Genomic DNA, 12,707 nt, shown 5'->3' on the forward strand with positions numbered 1-12,707 from the left:
GAAACCCTCTACTCAGTGTGCAGCTGTGTCTAAGAAAGCAAACAGAATGTTAGGAATTAGGAAAGGAACGGAAAACAAAAATGAGGATGCTATAATGCCTTTGTATCACTCCAGGGTGCGACCGCACCTCAAATACTGTGTGCAATTCTGGTCACCGCATCTCAAAAAATATATAGCAGAATTAGACAAGGTGACAAAAATTACAAAGGGGATGGGTTGACTTCCCTATGAGGAAAGACTAAAGAGGCTAGGGCTCTTCAGCTTGGAGAAGAGATGACTGAGGGGGAGATATGATAGAGGTCTATAGAATACTGAGTGGAGTGGAACAGGTAGACATGAATCGCTTATTTGTTCTTTCCCAAAATACTAGGGCCAGGTGCCATGAAATGAAGCTACTAAGTACTACATTTAAAACAAACCAGATAAAATATTTCTTTGCTCAACATGTGGGGCACAAATTTACGCACATAGATTTATAAACTACAGTAGAGTCTCACTTATATGACCTTCATTTGTCCAGCATTCTGGATTATCCAATATATCCTGGTGATATCACAGCGTTGTCATTGAGATGTGCATGGGCTTCTCTTTCTTATTCCCAACATCGCGTTTAATTAAAAGGCAGCAGTGCTGGATAAGATTCTTGGGCATATTAAGTTTTTTACTCTTTTTACTGCTTCTTCTTTTTCAAACACTCATTCGATATACTTTTATCCCTCATTCACATTTTCTGTATTATTCAACTTTTTGATTATCTAGCTTTTCAATTATCCAACAATCTATTGGTCCCATTTACTTTGGATAATCGAGATTCTACTGTACTCTAATCTGTACAAGTTCTTTAACAATCTAGGTGCGAGCATTTACAGCATCTCTATGGCTAAGTACGTGCTCATTCCTAAAATATAGGTGTATCTTTGACCTGTTACGCTAGGATCCTATAAGGAAAAGTAGGCCACTACTTTTCTTTATAGAATAGACGCCAAAGAGATGAATTTTTGCATCCTGTATAGAATTAACCTCCATGTGTGTACTTTTCACTTGTACTTTCCAAAAATGTAATCCATTCACTGCCCTTCCTTCCCTGTGAGGCATTTTTATGTCACCATTATAAGTGAGATTTCTTCTAGCTAGGAGAAAGAACTGCTTTTTGGCAGTGACTACCTCTTTGTGGAGATATTCACAGTAAAGCTTTATACTACACTGCTTAGGCCCATTCAGGAAAGAAAAGAGTATTTATAATGAGGTAACAAGGGTGTTTATTAGGCCATAGAATGAATCCAGCCAGATTCAATGGGTATCAGTCCCGTGCGATTGGTTTTTGCTCTTTGCATTTGCCTGTTAATTCATTAGAGTATTTTAATGGTATCACTTAGGACTCAATGGGCCTTATTCATTAAAGATTTTTTTGTCCATAAGAATGAGATAAAGTTCTTTCTGAATTAGACCCAATGTGTACTATGAAGGGAGACTGCAGCTTTCTCCTCCCCACTCACATTCACTCCAGCTCCCCAGTCTTCCCTTTACTCTGTCTCTCCTAATCTTTCATGGTTCATACCAACTAACCTCTGTAGTCTCACCTGTCCAATCCCTGCCCAGTCTCTTCTCTACCTGCTCAATCTATTATCCTTCACTTCTCTCCTGCCCCCTATCTCATCTCTCACATATCCCCTCCCCTCACTCACTGTTATTTATTTATGTATTTAGATTTTGCTCACACCTTTTTCAGTAGTAGCTCAAGGTGAGTTACATTCTGGTACTCTGGATATTTCTCTGTCCCAGGAGGGCTCACAATCTAAGTTTGCACCTGAGGCAATGGAGGGATGAAGTGACTTGCCCAAGATCACAAGAAGCAGCAGCAGTGGGATTTGAACCGGCTACCTCTGGATTGCAAGACTAGTGCTCTAACCACTAGGCTACTCCTCCTGTTTCCTATAATCATACTTCTCACATCAGAAACAGGCCTGCAGGTCATTCCACCACTCAGTTACTCCATAGGCACCTAAGAAAATATTTCCAGTTGTGCACTTGCCCATACTTAAAACTATGGAAAAGAAAACACCATAGAGTATCATCAATGCAGAAACACAGTCAAAATGCCTTCACGCCATTATTCTCCATGCAGTTTTTCCAACACTATTTTATTAATGGAAAGGAATATTTATTAAAGAGCACAACGAGAGCACAACTTTGGCCCAGGAAAAATGATCATGGAATTCCAAGGTATTTACTAATCTGTGGTACCTGAATATCACAGCTGGGAGCATCACACATTTCCTGACCACTAGAACAAGTATTTCTCAACCCAGTCTTCGGGGTACACCCAGACAGATAGGATTTCAGGGTGACCACAATTAATATGCATGAATTGGGTGTATATGCCAAGGAGGGAAGGGGAATGAGATTTGATAAGCTGCCTGTCTGTGGTTGCAATCAAGGTGGTTTACATATTATATGCAGGTACTTATTTTGTACCTGGGGCAATAAAGGGTTAAGTGACTTGCCTAGAGCTACAAGGAGGTGCACTGGGAATTTGGTTCCCCAGGTTTGCAGGCTGCTGCACTAACCATTAGGCTACTCCTCCTCTCCAGTGCATTCAGATCTATCTCATGCATATTCATTGTGGATATCCTGAAAACCTGGCTGGCTGGATGTGCCTGAGGACTGGGTTAAGAAGCACTGCTGAAGTAGAAGAACTGAGGATCACTCATGCCCCCTATAGATTTCCTTCATGTTAGGCAGCCCATGCTATGGTATAGTTATAGTTAAATTATAGCCAGAATGTGTGGTATAAGGGTAAATGTGATTCACGTTAATCTTTTTACATTCTAATAAGTTACTTTTCATGTATTTGTGACATAGCTCATTATTTTGCTGTGCTTTGGGCCTGATATTCTTTCATATTAAAAGCCATAACAGCACATCTTTAACATGCATTATGAGCTCAATAATACATGAAAATACCTTAACACAGCTTATTAAATAGACCTCCTAGAGCATTGGTTCTTAAACCTGTCTTGGGGGACCACCAGTCAGTTGGGTTTTTAGAATATCCCTAATTAATGTGCATGAGAGATTTGCATATAATAGGGGTGACAGGCATGCAAATCTGACTCATACAAAGTCATTAGGGATATCCTGAAAATCCGACTGGCTGATGATCCCCCAAAACAAGTTTGAGACAGAGACACTGTCTTAGAGCATAAGTAAGAATTATTGCGAGAACCACCCACACGCACACACACACCCCCCAGTACCATGGTACCAGTGTACATTGATTTCTCTTTTTACTAATGTGTGGTGGTTCCATGGTGGAATCCAGACAATCACCTCCAAAAGTGACCTCCCAATTGCATGCATTATACAGATTTCCATACCACTGTTCCCCCGAGTATGGGATTACTCCTTCTCCATAGAACTGTAGGATTGATCACTAGGCTGATGACCTCAAGATCTCTCCAGTAGACATGTAAATGGAATAGTATAACCACAATAAAGAAAATCAAATCCATATGCTCCACAATTCATAAAGACAAGCATATGAGTTAATGTAACCTGAGTACCCATTGTTGATCAAAGGCTCACTTAGTTCCAGGGTGCTCCATATAAAAGTTTAAGGAGACACTTCAGACAAGATACAGATGTTTCAAAATAAAAATCTTTACTGATAAAATGTATTCCAAAAGGGCAGTTGAAGCTTCATAGCATATAAATACAAAATGCAGAACAGGGTTCTGATCCTTTCTTCCACATACCTCTGGGACACCTTCCTTCCTTCTCCTTTGACTTTGAGTTCCCTCTGGACCAGGTTTTTTTTTAACCCATTCCTTGAGACACACCAAGCCACAATGAATATGCATGAGATAGATTTGCATACAATGGTAGCAGTGCATGCAAATTTATCTCATGTATATTCATTGTGGGTATCTTGAAAACCAGACTGGCATGGTGTGTCCCAAGGACTGGGTTGAGAATCCCTGTTCTGGACCTTTGCTGGGTTTCTAATTCCACAAGGATCCTGCTTGATCCCCGTTACTCTTAGTGTTCAAATCTCTGCACTGCTTTTTCACTCTCCACCTCGCAGACTCCATAGATGTCCTGTATAAGAGTCTTGGGGAAGCTAAGTCTTCCCAGCCCTGAGTTTGCTCTCGGTAATTAACTCTTGACAGCCCCAACTTGCCCTTCTCTAGGAAGTCAGATTCGGCTTCTTCCTGCCTTTATGCTATCCTTAGCCATGCCTTGATGATGCAGCTTGCTCTGATTGGGTCTATGATGAAATACTTTAGCTCAATTGGTCCAATGAGAATGCAGCTTCTCTACTGCTCCCCTGTACCTATTTTAACCTGAGAATTCCCACTTGCCTTTGATATGTTTCTCATGTGATTTCCTGGATGTCTTGCTTCTTTGGCTGTTGTTCAGTTGCTGATCTTGGCTTGCTTTTTAGGTTCTGATCCTGTTCTGTCTGCCTTGACCTCTGCCTGTTTTCTGACCGCTTTCTCTGTCTGCCGATTTGGTATTGTTCCTGTCTGTTGTGGCAGCCCTGGAATAGTTCTCTTGTATGTCTTCAGCCTCTTTTCACTGCCTGGTGACCTGCATCTAGGCTTTACTCTTTGAAGAACACGTTAGACTGATGCTTGAAGTCTGGAGACCTGTGAATACTGGAAGGTTCAACCCAACGGAGACTGCTGTAGGTGAATATGCACCACCTAGGCCCACGTTTCCTGGTTTTTGTTATGATGCTGCTGCCTGACCATGACACAGGGTGGAAACAGAATAAGCTGTGCCTGCCTGCAAGACTTGGGAGACAGATTCTATGATCCTTGGGTGAAAAGAGGTAGCAGAACTCATAGGTAGCCATAGGAGCTGGCAGCGGTGCAGCAGCTACAACTTGTCTCTACCATGCAGGTGCAGCTTCTGTAAAACCCTCTCATTGTCTTCTGCATGTGCATCGTTTCTATGGCTGCACTGGCAGCAGCCTAGATTGAAGTAAGTCATGGGCAGCATAATGGAGTAGACCACTGAGGTCATGACCCAACCAATAGTTTGCCCAACACTGCATCAGCAACTAAAATGCTTGGGGTAGGCCACAGTCTGGTATCTTTGGTGCATCCAGTCAGAAAGGTGTTCCTCTGTTCATTTTTTTTCTAACATACAGTATGAGAAAAAGAGCAGTTTACAATAAACTGTAAAAAACAGGCATGTCAGCCATAATTTTGTCCTCATTTACATATGCATTAGGGTATCTTTTCCATACACCTACTGATTTCTGCATGTTTTGCATGCTCTCTTAAAACTCTCCTGATAAGACTGGCACGTTGGATGCTTGCATTACCATCTTTGTTTAACCCAAGTGTTGGACACTTTGGAATATATTTAGAATGCGGAATGCGTGTCCTTTACACTGGGACACTGCTTCTGTCAGCTACATGGTAAGGACTATGCAGTTTGGAAAAGGCTTGTGTTTGAGGAAGAAGCCCATGTATCCATGGTCTGCACCTTCTCAGCACTTATTAGGACCTGATGACATATGCATGAGGCATAAGTGATTAACAGCACCATGTGCACTCAGCCTGCTCATGCCCAAAGGACTGTGGTTTGTCTTACTGCAGGTGTGTTTATACTGATGCTCACTCTCCATTCACTTTGGGAAAAATGTACGTATTCCATGGGTCAGAAAGCCTCCTTGAAAGTCATCCTGCCACAATCTACCATTGGCCCAACTCACATTATAGTTGCGAGAAACAGTATTCCATTGTCACTCTTGACCTTGAAAACTCAATTCTGTCACCCAAGGTGTCACTGTATTGGCAAAACCTGGAACATAGTAAGTGACAGCAGATAAAGACCTGAATGGTCCTTCCAGTCTGCCCAACAGTCACATTCATTATCAATTCAAGATTAAATCAACAATGAATGTGATATTATATACTTGATCGTGGTCTTTCTTTGGTGTTTCTCGGACATAGACCGTAGAAGTCCACCCAGCTCTATCCTTGTGTTTCAACTACAGGAGTTGCTATCAAAGCCCACTCCAGCTTATCCAAATCCGTCTTGTCATTTGCGGGACACAGACTGTAAAAGTCTGCCTGGCACTGTCCTTCTTCCAGTGGTAGCTTCAGGTGTTAATCAAATCCCAGAAATTATTTTGACCATACATCTTAGGCAGGAATTTGCTGGTGATCTTTTTTTATTTTTCTAGGAAATCAAAGAACCTCTTTTTCATTGATGCTAGTTTTCTTTATGCTATCACTTTCACATACTGTAACATCTATACTTATGTCTGATTGACAGGTCCATAGATATAAACCAGCTATTTTGATTAAGATTTTGCACATGCTTTAAACAAATAAAACCTAGCTCTTCCCAAAACAGAAGACAAAGCTTCTAATTGTGGCTGATGGTGAATGTGGCATGCTGAGAAGTAAAGAGCTACCTTGCTAGGGCCACGTTAAGACTTCTGCAGGTGAAGCATGAAGGTGAACTATTCATTGAAACCCAAATTTGGGTCTGCATCAAGAATAAATTATTTCGTTACTTTGACACTCCCAGTTTAGATTCTGAGGCACTCCAGGAGAATGGATGCTCCCAGAAAATGAATGTGGGATACAAATGTAACAAATAAATAAAGTATTGGTGAGATATATCACAGAAAATCTTAATATAGTAGATGTGGCATCAAAAAAGCTAGATGATTCTGACAGCAGAATAAGGCTTAGAGCAGGGGTGTAGCCAGACAGCAGATTTTGGGTGGGCCTAGGCAAGAAGTGGGTGGGCACCAAATGTTCTCTCCCCCACCCCAAATCAAAAAAATATCTCAGCTGGTGGGAAAATGCTTCTCTCCAGTCTCCACCTTGGTAGTCTGCAGCAGGCATGCGCTGAAAACTGAGCATGCAAAGGTGCCAGTATTGTAAAGAGCAGCATTTTCATTACCATGTGCTACTGTTGGATGGGCCTGAGCCCTAAGTGGGTGGGCCCCGGCCCACCCAGGCCCACCTGTGGCTACGCCACTGGCTTAGAGTGGAAGGAAGGCATCATAATGCCCTATTAATATATTCTGTGTTCTCTGTTGGGAGGGTATAAAATGACAAAGACATAACATTTGTCCAAATTGGTTACTTCTGAAAATCTTGGCTAAGACATCTTGTGTAAGGTTTTGAAAGCTTCTAATTAGATGTGACTTTTATTGCTACTTGTATTTTGTATGAATACATTTTTGGGTAAGACTGGTGGGGCTTTTTCAAATCTGGCACATAAATTCACTGGATCCCATTCAAGTAGGTTAATCAAATACAAGTACCAGCAGCAGTGCGATGAGGAAGAGAACGGGGGAGAGCAAGGGGGAGGAGGATGTCATCATCCTCCTTATGCTTTCATTCTATCTTGACTTGAAATACGCCATCAAAATCAGATTCGTTCACAGTCCTCTTCACTGTAGTGTGAATGCACTGAGTTCATCTCTTGGATCCCTCTGGGCAGCTGGTTTAAATTTCCTCTGTACTCAGAACAGCTAGTAAATGCTAATGCTAACTGCTGAGTGTACCTCCACCAGCAAAATAAATTATGACAGGATGTACTATTAATACATACACTGCCAGCCAAGGCTGAGTCTATACTCCCTGTATAGGTACTGATCTCATGACAGTCTTCCCAATTCAAAAGGTCAGCTTTTCTCCCTGCCTCGGGACCAGGAGTAATGCAGTTTAGACAGATCTAAAGAAGTAATTGGTATTAGCCTTCTTGAATAAGAAACAAAAGCACATAAAACCTATTGGTCTCTTCTTGTGTATCTTGACTCTATATTTTTGTCTCATATTCTCTTTCATTGTCCTCTACTTCTGTTGACTCCCCGTTCTCTCTCTATGTCTGCCCCATCTCACTGTCTTCAGAAAGATAAATGCTTAAAGTACTACTAGATATTCTTTAAAGTACAATTTTATTAGTATAATTTATGTTTTCTTACATTTTACACATTTTCAAAAAAATAAAAAATGTGTACTTTTTAATATAGCCACAGTCTCTGTTTTTCTTAAACCTCCTTCAACTTTATTCTTCAGTTGTTCATACTATATGCAGACGGTGAAGCCTGCCTGCGATTCTAATAAAGGCTAAGCATAGCAGATCCCCAATTTTAAGAGGGCAAATCTATAACAACGGGTCTATATTTAGGTGCCTAGAAGGCACATATGTCACATCTATTCTTGGATGCCTACTTTACTTCAAGTTCCAAGATTATTAAAAATGTGATATACTGCTCATCAGAAGACTGACTAAATGATTTACAATATTAAAAATTATAACAAAATAGATTGAAAAGAAGTACAATATCAAATAATAAGAAACAGGAGGAGGGGGAGTAGAGTTCTGAGAGAAGGAGAGTATGCAGTATATACATATATCCTATAGACTTATTCCGGCAAAGATCTGTCCCTAGTCCTCCAGGAGGAGCCGCAGGTGGGAGGAAGGAATTATTATCTGCTAAAGGCGTCTTGGAATAAGAATGTTTTTAGACCCTGTTTAAAGACCTGAAGGGAATGTTGAAGTCTTAATGAAATAGGGAGAGATTTCCAGAGGGTAGGGCCAGAAACACTGAAAATTGTGTCAAGACAGATATTGCAAATGAAGGAATGACTAAACAGTTATGTTTTGAGGATCTTAGTGTTCTTCTAATAGGAGCATAAGGAAATCGACATAAGTAAGCTGGTAATCCTAGATGGTGAACCTTGTGCACTGACATTAGGATTTTGAAAGTTTTTGGTCAAGAATTATACCTAGGGCTTTTATAGATGGTCCCAGACAGACTTTGGAACCTGCAATCATTATTGGAGTTATAGGTTCAGGGGTCGCAAGGCCACTGCTTGACATCTTGGCAGCCATTTTAAAGAAACAGCAAGAGGTTAAGCGGCAGTGGGCAGGAAAGAGTGGGGACCTTTCCTGCCCTGAAGAAGTCACTAGACCACCAGGACCTTGACATATATATGGGGAGGGCACCCAGGGCTGGAGGGGAGGTGGATGGAGTCATTCATGCATGCGTGCGTGCACATGTGGGTGGGTGGGTAGGAGGGAGGGTGCTGTAAAAAGGGTGGAGGGAGTGTGGGTACAGGGAGGAGGGAATAAAGATTAGTAAGAGAGACATACATGGAGGGGTGGAGAAGAGAAAAGGGGAAGTTCAGCACATGGGACAGAAGAGGATGGAGAGGAGAGGGGACATGCTGCTCATGGAAAGGAAAGGAAGACATGCTGTTCATGCATGCTTTTTTAGAAATGTGTATCTTATTTAATTTTGTATTTAGCAGAGTACGGAAGAAAATTGTTTATTTTACTTTTACCAGTATTTTTAATACTTATAGAATCTGGCTTTCTTGGGGGAGGAGGGTCAAGGTGACTGTAGTGTGGTGCAGCAGGAGCTGGGTGGGCTGGGGACCAGGATGGAGAAGATTACTTGCAGCAGGGACAGGTTAGATTCCCGTGGAGCTGGGCAGGACAAGTTAGATTTCTGTACCCGTGCAACTCTCTAGTTCCATGTTCTGTGAAGTATTTAAGCGCAAGTGACAAGGCATTGAGATACATCCTGCATCAGTTAACAAGGTTACTGTTAAATATTTGTTTTCAAAATCTTTATTGCGGGGGGGGGGGGGGGCTGGATAACTCAGGATACAAGGATATTTAAAAGCAATCTTCAGAGAGAGAGAGAGAGAGCAAGATTATGTTTTTTTAATCAGGTGAGAGATTTCCTTTTTTTCTTATTTACGAATGGGTTGTTAAGAGCCTCATTCAGCTGATCTAGAAGAGTGTATACTATCCAGCTTATTTTCGAAAGAGAAAGACACCCATATTTCGACCCAAATCGGGAGATGGGCGCCTTTCTCTCATGTGCGCCCAAATCGGTATAATCGAAAGCCGATTTTGGGCGCCTCCAACTGCAGTCTGTCACGGGAAAGGACAAAGTTGATGGGGGCGTGTCGGAGGTGTAGTGAAGGCGGGACTGGGGCATGTTTATCGGCCGAGGAGAGATGGGCGCACTCAGCCGATAATGGAAAAAAGAAGGGTGCCAGAAGCGAGAATTTGGGTCACTTTTTTTGGACCCTTTTTTTCATGAGCAAGTCCCCTAAAAGTGCCCCAACTGCCCAGATGACCACCGGAGGGAATCGGGGATGACCTCCCCTGACTCCCCCAGTGGTCACTAACCCCCTCCCACCAAAAAAAAAAGAACTTAAAAACTTTTTTTTCCAGCCTGTATGCCAGCCTCAAATGTCATACCCAGCTGCATCACAGCAGTATGCAGGTCCCTGGAGCAGTTGTTAGTGGGTGCAGTGGACTTCAGGCATGTGGACCCAGGCCCATCCCCCCCCCCACCTGTTACACTTGTGGTGGTAAATGGGAGCCCTCCAAACTGCCCCCAAAACCCACTGTACCCACATCTAGGTACCCCCCCTTCAGCCATAAGTGCTATGGTAATGGTGTAGAGTTGTGGGCAGTGGGTTTTGGGGGGGATTTGGGGGGCTCAGCACCCAAGGTAAGGGAGCTATGGACTTGGGAGGTATTTTAATTTTTTTTTAATTGTTACAAGTGCCCCCTAGGGTGCCCGGTTGGTGTCCTGGCATGTGAGGGGGACCAGTGCACTACGAATCCTGGCCCCTCCCACAACCAAATGCCTTGGATTTGTTCATTTTTGAGCTGGGCGCCTTCGGTTTCCAGTATCGCTGAAAACCGATACCGCCCAGCTCAAATCCGCCCAAATGCGATGCATTTGCCCGGCACAAACCGTATTATCGAAACAAAAGATGGACGCCCATCTTTTTCGAAAATACAGTCTGGCCCGCCCCTTCGCGGACCTGTCCTCGGACATAAACGCCCATGGAGATGGGCGTTCGCGTTCGATTATGCCCCTCTACGTCCACCGTTTCTCCTTTCTTGTATTTACACATGATGAATGGATTTCAAAAATCTTTGTCCAAAAGTCATTTCCATAAGAGAGTCATTCAGAGGCCTTTTTACTAAGACACGAAGGCGCCTATGCACATGCAACACGTGTCAAATTAGAACTACTGCCCGGCTACCTGCCCCTGGCAGTAATTCTAATTTCCATGCGTGACCGAAACATGCAGCAGAAAATAATTTCTATGTTCTACCACGTGGCACTAACTGGGCAATAATCGTCAGTGTACACGCACTGAAGATTACCACCAGGTTAACGTGTGAGACCTTACCACTAAGTCAATGGGTGGCGGGAAGGTCTCAAGCCCAAAATGGACACGCGCTGATTTTTATTTTGCCGCACGTCCATTTTTGGCTGAGAAAAAAGACTTTTTTTGCAGGTGTGCTGAAAAATGGACCTGCGTGCATCCAATACACGCGTCTACACCAGCGCAGGCCATTTTTCAGTGCCACTTAGTAAAAGGACCCCTCAATGGGCTATGTGAAAATAGCTGATGGTTATCAGTCCATCAGTGGACAGAGAGCCACGTCATTGTAAAATACAAAACAGAAGAGTAAATGAAATGTTCCTGCTGATATAAGTGCTTTAACATAGAATAACTTCATCAAATGTATCTCTGCATTGTTCAAAGTGTCTGGTCTCTTTATAGCACACAGGTATATTATCATCAATGGGTATCCAATTGGAAGTTCTACAAATAACAACAGTATTAATCTTAACAGATCAACTTGTGATCTTGGGCAAGTCACTTAACCCTCCATTGCCTCAGGTACAAACTTAGATTGTGAGCCCTCCTGGGACAGAGAAATATCCAGAGTACCTGAATGCAATTCACCTTGAGCTACTACTGAAAAAGGTGTGAGCAAAATCTAAATAAATAAATACCAATTGCCATATTGGAACACCCAGACTAACCATTTAAATACTAAAGGTCTCTTTTATTTCTGGTCAGAGCATACTACTACTACTACTTAGCACTTCTATAGCGCTACAAGGCATACGCAGCGCTGCACAAACATAGAAGAAAGACAGTCCCTGCTCAAAGAGCTTACAATCTAATAGCATCAAGTATTTTTGGTCAGGTTCAGCAGCAGGAAGAGGGTGAGAGATGAGTGTTGCTGTAACTGAGGGGCCTGTTTACTAAAATAGGATAAGTGCAAAGTCTGTGTGGTAACTACTGAGGGGTGTGGTTGCCAGGGACAGATACAGAGGAGGGCAATTCTACAAAGAGAGGCCTATATTTAGGAACCTAGGTAGAGCCTATTTCGATCCTATTCTATAAATGAAATAGATGCCTCCTTTCCCTTACAGAATATTAGTGTAACCAGGTATATGTACAAGTATATATTCAGATGCAAGCACTTATAAGTACATAAGTACATAAGTAGTGCCATACTGGGAAAGACCAAAGGTCCATCTAGTCCAGCATCCTGTCACCGACAGTGGCCAATCCAGGTCAAGGGCACCTGGCACGCTCCCCAAACGTAAAAACATTCCAGACAAGTTATACCTAAAAATGCGGAATTTTTCCAAGTCCATTTAATAGCGGTCTATGGACTTGTCCTTTAGGAATCTATCTAACCCCTTTTTAAACTCCGTCAAGCTAACCGCCCGTACCACGTTCTCCGGCAACGAATTCCAGAGTCTAATTACACGTTGGGTGAAGAAAAATTTTCTCCGATTCGTTTTAAATTTACCACACTGTAGCTTCAACTCATGCCCTCTAGTCCTAGTATTTTTGGATAGCGTGAACAGTCGCTTCACATCCACC

This window comes from Microcaecilia unicolor, chromosome 3, assembly GCF_901765095.1.
Source record: "Microcaecilia unicolor chromosome 3, aMicUni1.1, whole genome shotgun sequence".
Lineage (NCBI taxonomy): Eukaryota > Metazoa > Chordata > Amphibia > Gymnophiona > Siphonopidae > Microcaecilia > Microcaecilia unicolor.